General features: G+C 36.6%; 1 pseudogene; it reads left to right on the forward strand.

The window, feature by feature from the left end:
• The first annotated feature begins 9196 nt into the window (after window positions 1-9196).
• On the forward strand, window positions 9197-9957 carry LOC114054411 (annotated as a pseudogene).
• Window positions 9958-10633: the final 676 nt, after the last annotated feature.

The following is a 10633-nucleotide window of genomic DNA, read 5'->3' on the forward strand; positions in this document are numbered from 1 at the left end:
GGGTTGGTTTTATCACACACCGAAAGACAACAAGAAACATAATTTGATAGACTACTTATTCATCTTGATTTGCAGTGCTCATTATAAGCATAAACTATGTAAAAGACTACCATAAAGATAATTTTTATTTCATGGCAACATCACTTATAGAAGATGAAGATACCAGATACCAAGGAAGTCTTTGAAAAACTGACAAAATCCTCTAAACAAAGTCAACATACAGATTGCTACTTGGTGGCTTCTTTGAGAAGGTAGGTCCAAGATAAAATGGAGAAAAAAATTCTTGAAAGTATTATTTGATGAGTTAGACATAAAATGTGATATTATAAACAAATTAAAGGAGCAAGAGAGAAATTACCTTTCTGATTTATAAATCTGTGGCAAAAGTTTATGACTGAACAAGAAATAAAGAGGGAAGATAAAGTGGACAATCTGGATTATATAAAATTAATTTTTTCCCCAAACAAAACTAGTACAGTTAAAATTAGAAGAGAAACAGGAAACTGGGGGAGGAGGGGAAATCTTTACAGCAACTTTCTCTGATAAAACTCTAATATTCATGATATATAATGAACTGATTCAAATTTATAAAAGTGAGTCATTCCCCAATGGATAAATGGGAAATAATCTCCTCCCACAAAAAAAAATCAGCATTTTTACATAACAGTAGCAAAAACAAAGAGGAAATGCTAGAGAGGAATCCCATTCAAAATAACAACAAAATGCATAAAATATCTGGAAACCAATCTACCAAGACACACTTAGGATGCATAAGTATATTTACAAACCATTATAGAAACAAAGGAAGGCTTTGAAAGAAATTGGAGGAAGTCATTGTTCATGTGTCATGGCCATATAATAAAAATTATACTAGCTAAATTAAATTAGTGTTATACCCAATCATAGCACCAAGGCAGTGTTTTATAGAGCTAGACAACATAATAGCAAAATTCATTTGGATTTTTAAAAAAATATCTCACAAGTTCTTGCTTTACAAGGAAATATATTTTAGATAGACTCTGAGGATGGAGGAAAAACTAGGACCAGAATTGAACAAGAGGAAGTGAGCGGGTTGGAATCTCTGAAAAATTGCATAATGCTTTCAATGACTCCAAGCTTTTGAAACAAAGGTCAACCTTTCAAAAGCGGATATTATTCTAGTGGTGTTTTCTGACTGAAAGTCATAGATTATCATGGTCTCTGAATAATTAAAGTTTCAGGTTACCCAAATAGCAATGGAGAGGCACATGGTGGGGGCAAATAGGTTGCAACAGTGAAGAATTGTGCAGGAGAATAAGTCATTAGAAAGATGTATGACTGAAAAGGAGATGGGCCAGACATATATTGAGAGTAAGGAATAATTGATTAATAGCCTTAAACCTACTTTGTATCCACACAATGTCAAGAGATCTAGAGAAAGGTCCTCAATATATTGAGTGCATACCCTATAAAGGTTTGTGAGAAAGCACAGAATAGAGTCACTCAGGAAAAAAAGACATTTATGAATAGTAATCTATACAATTAGAAGGAGAACCCATATCAAACAAGACACAGTGTGATCTACAGTACAGGGTACTGGACATGGAGTCAAGAAGACACAGATTGAAATCTTGCCTCAGAAACTTCACAATTGTGTAACATTGGAAGAGTCACGTAACTTTTCTAAGTTTCCTTTCTTCAGCTATAAAAAAGAGATAGTAATAGTACCTATCTCACAAAACTTAAAATGATCAAATGAAATAATACATTGACAGTATTTTAGAAACCTGAAAGTGTTATATAAATGTCAGTTACTATTAATATCAACGAGATCACTAAGCTATAGAAGTAGCCAAGTACTGAGAACGTCCTTGTTGAAAACATGGAAAGGGAACTTACAGATTTTTATAAAGGATAATTCTCAGCATATCATATTTATACAATCATATTATTGATTAAAAGATGTGGAGAATACAAGATATTATTGTGATTATTGCTTGCTGTTTTTTTAAAACATTTCATTTAGCAGATTAAAATGTAACCTTGAAAGCTATCTTCAAACCCAGTCTTAGGTTAAAACAATACAAGATTAATTGCCTATTTTCTCATCTTTAAAAAAATCTTTATGAAAATAATTTACCCACATAGAAAAGGCTTGCTGGATGAGAATGTCATATATCTACTGGCAGCTTTCTATGTTCCATAAAGAATGGAGAATATGAATGAATGGAATGGAATAATGCCATGCTATAAAGAGTGAAGAGGGGGGCAGCTTGGTGGTGCAGTAGGTAGAGTACTGGCCCTGGATTCAGAAGAACCTGAGTTCAAATCCAGCTTCAGACACATAACACTTACTAGCTGTATGACCCTGGGCAAGTCACTTAACCCCATTGCCTAATCAAAAAAAAAGAAAAAAGAAAAGAATGAAGAGAAGGTTTCAGAGAAATTCAGAGTAAAGTGAGCAGAACCAGAACAACTTATACTATGACATCAATATTGTAAAAAATAAACAATTCTGAAAGACTTAAGAACTGATCAGTGCAATGACCAACTGTGGCTCCAGATGATTGATGACGAAGAATGTTACCCACCTCCTGACAGACAAGTGATGGACTAATAGGCAAAATAATGCACACATTTTTTGACATGGCCAATATAAGAATTTCTTCTGCTAGACTATGTTTATTTTTTACAAGGGTTTGATTTTTCTTTTTTTTCCAGTAGGGAAGAAAGTTGAGAGGGAGAAAAAGAATAGATTAAAGGCAGCAACTGCATAAACTGTTGGAAAGGAAGTCATGAAGATGACAGAGTAGAAGAATGAAGCATTGGCAAGCTCTGCCGCCATCCACCCACACACCCATATTTCCATTAAACAGATGTAGAAAATCACTAGACTAAGTCCAGATCAGAAAATTTAAAAAAAATATGGTGAGTCATATTTTCAGCCTAAATTCATAAAGGGAGACAAAGAAAGGTGTCTGTAGACACTGAAATGAGATCTAGCCAGGAACAATTATGTGAAGCATTCTAGCTCTGAAAAATGCTATGAGCCACAGGAAATAGAGGTCCCAATTCTACCACAGGGGGCCTAAACTAATATAGTGTGCAAGAATAGGTGACAACTGATAGCTCTGTCATTCACCGCCCATTTATGGCTGGTAGAAGTGCCTAAGGGTGGCATTATAGATTAAGGAGTAGTCATAAGCACTATGTTATGCACTGAATAAGAAGCAAGTTCAGGAGCAAGCAGCAGCCATAAGGTTCTAATCCTTGAGGTGGAATAGGTTTTTAGTTCTAGCCTCAAGCCTAGTCTAAAACTGGAGGTGGAATAACCAGGGCAGGAATTATAGACCACAAGGGAGCCCACAATTCTGTTGATTTGAATCTACAGAGCTTTTCATCTAGATGATAGTGGCTAACTCCAACAACAGTATACTAGAACTCCAACCAGAGGCAAGCCTACAGTTTCTTGCTCAGACTTAAACCCAGGTCAGGAACTTGCAGAGCTGGAGAGGAAGGCAGATGGATTTGGGGGATGAAGTAGCAATTAGATTTTGCTCTGGGGGCAGCAAGGTGGTGCAGTGGATAGAGCATCGGCCCTGGAATCAGGAGGACCTGCGTTCAAATCCGGTCTCAGACCAGACACTTGACACTTACTAGCTGTGTGATCCTGGGCAAGCCACTTAACCCCAGTTGCCTTACCAAAAAAAAAAAAAGATTTTGCTCTGGATTAGACTATTTTGAGCACATTAAAAGCTTGTAAGTCCCCTGTCTAAGCTGTCCCTGAGATACTGAAATAACAAAATACTCAACCCAAGAAAGTAGTAGCTGGACCAAAAGAACACAAAATAACACAGACTTTACATCCAAAAATGACCCTATCATAAAATCTGAAGTGAGGAAGTAGGCTGTAAGAATGAGCAAACATAAGAAAAATCCCATCATAAAAAAACTACCACAGTAAGGGGGACACCCAAGTCACAAATCCAAAAGAGAATGACACCGAAGCATCTATAATTAAAGCATCAAAGAAAAACACAGCTTGGGCATGCATTCAACTAAAATTACTAAAAGGGATAAAGCAATAATTTTCTTTAAGAGCTTAACAATATGTTTTATAGATAAAATGAGACCTCTAGAGGAAAAGAAATCAGAGGTATGGATGAAAGAATTGGAAACAAAATTAATAGCTGGGTGCAAGTGCCACAAAAACTTGCCCAAGCAACAAACTCCCTAAAATTAGAATGGACCAAAGAGAAGATGATGACTCCATGAAACAATAAGAAATATTAAAATAAACTCAAAAGACTTGACGTAATAGAAGAAAATGTAAGGTATTTCACAGCAAACAAAAACAAAAACAATTGACGTAGAAAATAGATCAAGAAAAGATAATTCAGGCTCTGATTCTTATAATCTAGCCACTGCTCAGATTTTTACAATCTAGCCAATAGCTCATAGATGCTGAGATTCCTTAAAAGTCTGGCTAATATGGCGGATCTTTAATAAACCTTTTCTTTGACTAAAAGAAAGCTTGCATTGAATTCTTTTGGGCAGGATCCACTTGTCATGATCTTGGGATCCCAGCACCCCTAACCCTCTAGACCTCAACATATGGTTCCCTGCACTGAGAAAAACTGCCTAATACCCAGCTCTTCACCAGCCATGACTAGAAGAAGGAGGAATCTTTTAGGAGGCATGTGGGAGGAGAACCTGGAGTTCATTAATAGTCAAAATCTCCTGTATAAAGAGGGGAAGCTGAGCTACTACCTGGAGGTGAATGATTTTGCAGACATGACTGATGAAGAATTCAAGGAAATGCTGAATCCTAAGATGCCACCACCAAGGATAAGGAGAGATTTAAAAATTTTTCTGATCCTCCCAAATCAATCGACTGGAGAAAGCTTAGCTATGTGACCCCTGTTAGACATCACAGGAGGTACAGCTTCTACTGGGCATTCAGTGCAACTGGATCTCTAGAAGGCCAGCTCTTCTGGAAAACAGGCAAAGTTGTAGAACTGAGTAAACAGAACCTAATTGACTGTTCCAGATTCCAAAGCTGTCGTGGGGGAAGTGTCACTGGTGCTTTCATTTATATCAAAAGAAATAAGGGCTTAGTCGCTGAGAAGTGCTACCCTTACGTGGCCAAGAAAAATAAGAAGTGTTCATATAACAGGGAATGCACAGTTGTTAAAATCAAAAAACATGTAGTCCTCCCCTTTGGAAATGAAGAAATTCTGATGAAGACTGTGGCATCTGTGGGGTCAGTGTCTGTGTAAGTGAATGCACAGAAGCCCTTTATCTACTATAGAGGAGGAATTTTCATTGACCCAAAATGCAAATCACATTACACAAACCATGCTTTACTGTTGGTTGGATATGGACATGAAAACCAATCAACAGAAGAAATTCTGAATTCTTAAAAATAGCTGGGGTGTGAAGTGGGGTGAAAAAGGCTACATGCATATTGCAAAAGACCGCAACAACTACTGTGGTGTTTTACCCATGCCATCTATCCTGTTCTGTAACCCAATGGAGACAGCATTCCCTATAGTTGGAGTTTGGAGCCATAGAGGAAGAAATCCTCTCCTATAAGCATTCAGCAGTGATATGAGACCTTGATACTTGGGAGTAAATCTTGCCATCATAACAATGCACTTTCATAACTGGGGGATATTGCTTCGTCACAAACGTGGGACTGAGATATTACCTGACTATGTTAAAATTATAAATAATAAAATGAATGTTTTGAGGAGGAAAAAAAAAGAAAAGATAATTCAAGAATCATTTGACTACTTGAAAGCCATAATCAAAACCAAAACCTTAGACATCATATTTCAAGAAATCTTAAGAGAAAACTGCACAGAACTCAGAGAACAGATGGCAAAATGGAAATATAAAGAGCCCAATGGCCATCTTCTAAAAGAAACCCCAAAGCAAAGACTTCCAGGAATATTACAGACAAAATTCAGAGCTTCCAGGTTTAAAAAAAAATTACTGCAAGCAGAAAGAAAGAAAAAGCTTAAGTACCAAGGAGTCACACTCAAGATCACAAAACATTTATCAGTCACTACTTTGAAGGAGTTAGACATTTGGGATACAGTATTCCAGAAGGACATAAGCTTAGTAAAACTAAATATAATCCTACAGAGGAAAAAAATGGACTTTTAGTGAAATAGAGGACTTTCAAGCATTTCTGATGCATATACCAGAGCTGCATAGAAACTTTGAAATACAAACTTGGGAGGCAAGAGAAATACAAAAAAGTAAACATAAGTGAGCAATCATAAAGGACTAAATGAGGTTAACTTTGGCTATGCAGAGATAATATGTCTCTATTTAGGACCCTGTCATCATCAGAGATCCTAGAGGGTTTCCAATTATATAGAAGAATTGGTAGTGGTTTTGTTATAGTTTAGTGATCTTAAAAGAAGAATGGAAAGGATAGGGAAGAAAATATAATTAAGGAGGAAGAAGAGAGAGGAAGGATAGGGAAAATTATCTCACCTAATTGGGAAGCACAGGTGAAAATTTTTAGACAAAGGAAAAGAGAGCTGGTGACAATTGAACCTCACTCTCACTCTCATTGAACCTCAACTGGCCAAAAGAAGGAAGAATACAGAGACAGACAGACAGACAGAGACAGAAAGAGACAAAGAGAGAAAATGGAGCACAAAAATACATTTCACTCAATAGAGAAGAAAAGGGCAATGAAAGAAAAGAGAAGGAAATAGAGGAAGGGAAAATTAAGGAAGAGATGAGCAAAAAACAACAAAAAAATAAAACCTTCCAACTAAGGACTTACAAAAATATTTGTAATTGCTCTTTTTGTGGTAAAGAGTTGGAAAATGAGGGGATGCCCATCAATAAATCAGTATTTGTTAAACACCTACTATATGTCAGGAACTGTGCTGAGCAATTGGGGAATGGCTGAACAAGTGATGGCATATTAATGTGATGGAATACTATTGTGCTATAAGAAATGATGAATGATTTCAGAAAAACTTGGGAAAACTTGTATGGACTGATGAAGAATGAAGTGAGGAGAACCAAAAATACAATTTATACAGTAACAACAATATTATGAAGACATACAATTTTGAGAGATTTAAGAGCTCTGATCAATGGAATGACTTAGCACAATTCCAAAGAAGATTCATGAGGAAACATGCTATTTACCTCCTAGTAGAGATGTGATATATCACAGTGCAGGTTGAGAAATATATTTTTATCCACCCTATCTGGTAATTTGTTTTACTTGGCTGTTTATCTTTGTAACAGCAGGGGTTTTTTTTTTCTTTTCTCAATGGAGGTGGGAGGAGATGTGGAAGAAAGGCAAGGTGGATTTTTGTCGATTGGGAAAAAAAATAAAATTTAGTTTAAAAAAAATAATTCTCTTCTCCATAGACAACATTGTGCAATGGAAAGATCACTGATATACCTTGAACATCCATGGCTAGGGAAATTATTCTTAATCAAACAGAAAATAGAGTTGATCACAAAAAAACAAATAGATAGTTTTTATTACATAAAATCTAAAAACTTCTGGACAGCCACAATAAAAGCAGCTAGAATTAAAAGAGAAGCTTTCAATTAAAGGGAAAATTTCCTAGCAAATATCTTTGAAAAAGGTCTAATATGTAAGATATATAGGAAATTAATACAGGTATCTAAGAATAAGATGCATCTTCCAATATATGGCGGGTAAAAGAAGATGATTAGTCAGTTTTAAAAAATATGTAAAATATTAACAATCATATGAAATAAACCAACCCACTAACAATGAGTAAAATGCAAATTAAAACATTCTGAGGTTTCCCCTCATACCCATTAAATTGACAAAGATGATAAAAGATGAACATTCCACTATTTGCTGCCTTAATTACCTTGGGTGAGTCATTCACTCTCTTTAAGCCCCTGGTTTCTCATTTGCAAAATCATCTCTATAGTCCTTTCAGCTATAATTCCTATAGTCTTACTCAAAATACCAGATGAAGCAACAAATTGGAGTAGAATTAAGTTATAGTAGACAATAAAGAGCTGATCACATGCACATACACATGCACTAACATACACATATCAGTTCAAAAATGAATAAAGTCTTTAATATGTTAATTAGATAGGCCTATACCATAGGACATCCTGGAAATGAAGAATTCAGAGAAGTTTGGAACAGCTTATATGACCTAGTACCAAACAAAGCAAGCAGAAACATAAGAACAACTTAGCCAATGATCACAGTAACGTAAAGGAAAACTACCCCGAAATACAACAGAACCCTAATCAATGCAATCATGACTTCAGAAGACTGATAGTGAAGACCATCACCTCCTCTTGGCAGAGAAATGGTGTACTATAGGTGTGGAATGTGGCACACTTATCAGATTTGGCCAATATGTGTATCGCTTTTGTTTATCTAAACTTTATTATGAGAAGATTCTATTTGGTGATGGGGACAGACATTGTTTGGGAAGTAGTATATCAATAAAACATGTTGTTTTTCTTTTAAAAAAAAGGTAGTAGTATCTTTTTGTAACCTTTGAAAATCAAAATATTCCTAATAAAACTACATCTATTAATGCTTAAGCAAAATTGTGCTTTGTTCTGATTTTTCCTGCTTCTTCACATTTGAAACTATATCAAGGGGCCAAAAAATAGTTTATAGGGAAAAATGATTATTAGCATAATTCCTGCCTCCTCTTTGCTCTTACCTATGTCTTTCTCATTATTTGGCAAATTTCTATCTATGGATTACAAATCCATACTGCCTTTCCTATATTTCATAAAGTATAATCTACTTTTGGAATTCAACGAATTCTTATCATCACTTCAAAAAAAAAAGACTGAATTAAGGTAGAAAATATTAATTTTGTACCAAAATGGAAAGCTACTATGCAAATGACAAATTTTAAACAATATCTAAGGTCACTTTGTCTCATCACCTCCTCGAAGCCATCTTGAACGTTTTCTTTACATGAAATAAGTTTTCTTAATTTAGTTTGTTTTCACCATTCACTTTTATAAGATTTTGAGCTCTAAAATTTTCCCCTTCCCTCCCCTCTCTCCTCCCCAAGATGACATGTAATCTGATATAGGCTATACATGTACAATGATATTAAACAGAAATGTGTTTTTTTAGTTAAAAAAGAATCTAGTATAGAGAAAGTTCTGATCCATTCCTCGTTGTGACTTTAATTGTATCCTAATGGATTAAGAGATGATAATTCCAGGTGGACCCCCGCCTGGGGCCACGGCGGCCAGGGGGCTCCTGGAGAGCTGCAAGGAGGAGTTCGGCACCGCCGACCCGTACGAGGTGCTGAGCGTGCGGCGGGGGCTTCGGACAGCGAGATCGAACGGCTACCACAAGGTATCCCTGAGGGTGCACCCGGACCGCGTGGGCGAGGCCGGCCAGGAGGAGGCCACCAGGCAGTTCCAGATCCTGGGCCAAGTCTACGCTATTCTGAGCGACGGGACAAACGGGCGTTGTACAATGAACAGGTGAGGGTGCACAAGGAGTCGGAGGGGCTGAGCCAGGACCGGGACTGGGCATCCTGCTGGAGACTGCTCTTTAAAAAGATAACCTTAGAGGACATTAAGGCCTTTGACGAGAAGTACATTGGTTCTGAGGGAAGAGCTGATTGAGATTAAACAAGCCTATGTGGACGTTAAGGGTGATACGGATCAAATCATGGAGTCTATACCATGTGCCGAATACACTGCTGAGCCCAGAATGTGCAACATCATACAACAGGCCTTTGATTATGGAGAAGTTTCGCCCTATAAAGCTTTCCTCCAGGAGTCAAAGCAAAAAAATTGATGCAAGGAAAAGGAGGGCTCAAGAAGAAGCCAAAGAAGCAGAAATATCTGGGGAATGAACCAGGTGATCTAAAAGCACCTAACCAGAGCAGACAAAAGGATCGGGGGAAAAAAATGAAGAGTTTTCTGGCTCAGATGGAAGCAAAGTATTGCAACTCTTTCAAAAAAGGGGGAAAAAAACAACTGACAAGAAACGAAAAAAATAATGAAGGTGATGGTTTTGTTTCTTCAGTGGGTCTTCCATTCAATTGGTACTTACCCACCTACCTGGATAAAATTAGTAAAACCTTTATTATTGAGGAAAATGGTCCTCTCTAGTCTAGACTCTCCAGATCAGTGACTTGTCTCATGAGTAATTTATTCAGCCATCGCCCCAGCCCACTTTCCTTTGTTACATGTTTACTCTCAAAGTGTTTACTGGCAGTCTATTGTTTCTATGAAATCTCCCTCTTGGAAGAATTTAGTTTTCGGAGAATCTACATTTCCACAAGTCTTACACAAAAGGAGTTCTAGACAAGTTTTATCAAGAAAGGCTAGAGACTTCTAGCAGAGCTCACTTGACAGGCAATAATGCTGTTAACCACCAAACTACTCACTGGTGAGAAAATGAAATCCTTAAAGCAAATAGTGAACAGCCTTGTTCTGAATGTTTCCTTGCCAGGTTTGCTTTCATTTATTTATAGTGAACAATATTTGTTTTATATTTTACACTATTTGGTGCTGGCAAATATTTCAAGAATTTTTGTAAAAAAAAATTGCATACAATAAACTAGTAAAATATTTCACTGCTAAAGAGAAAGAGAGAGAGAGAGAGAGAGAGAGAGAGAGAGAGAGATGA

The sequence above is a fragment of the Vombatus ursinus genome, unplaced genomic scaffold, assembly GCF_900497805.2.
Source record: "Vombatus ursinus unplaced genomic scaffold, bare-nosed wombat genome assembly UNPS02014813.1, whole genome shotgun sequence".
NCBI classification, from domain to species: domain Eukaryota; kingdom Metazoa; phylum Chordata; class Mammalia; order Diprotodontia; family Vombatidae; genus Vombatus; species Vombatus ursinus.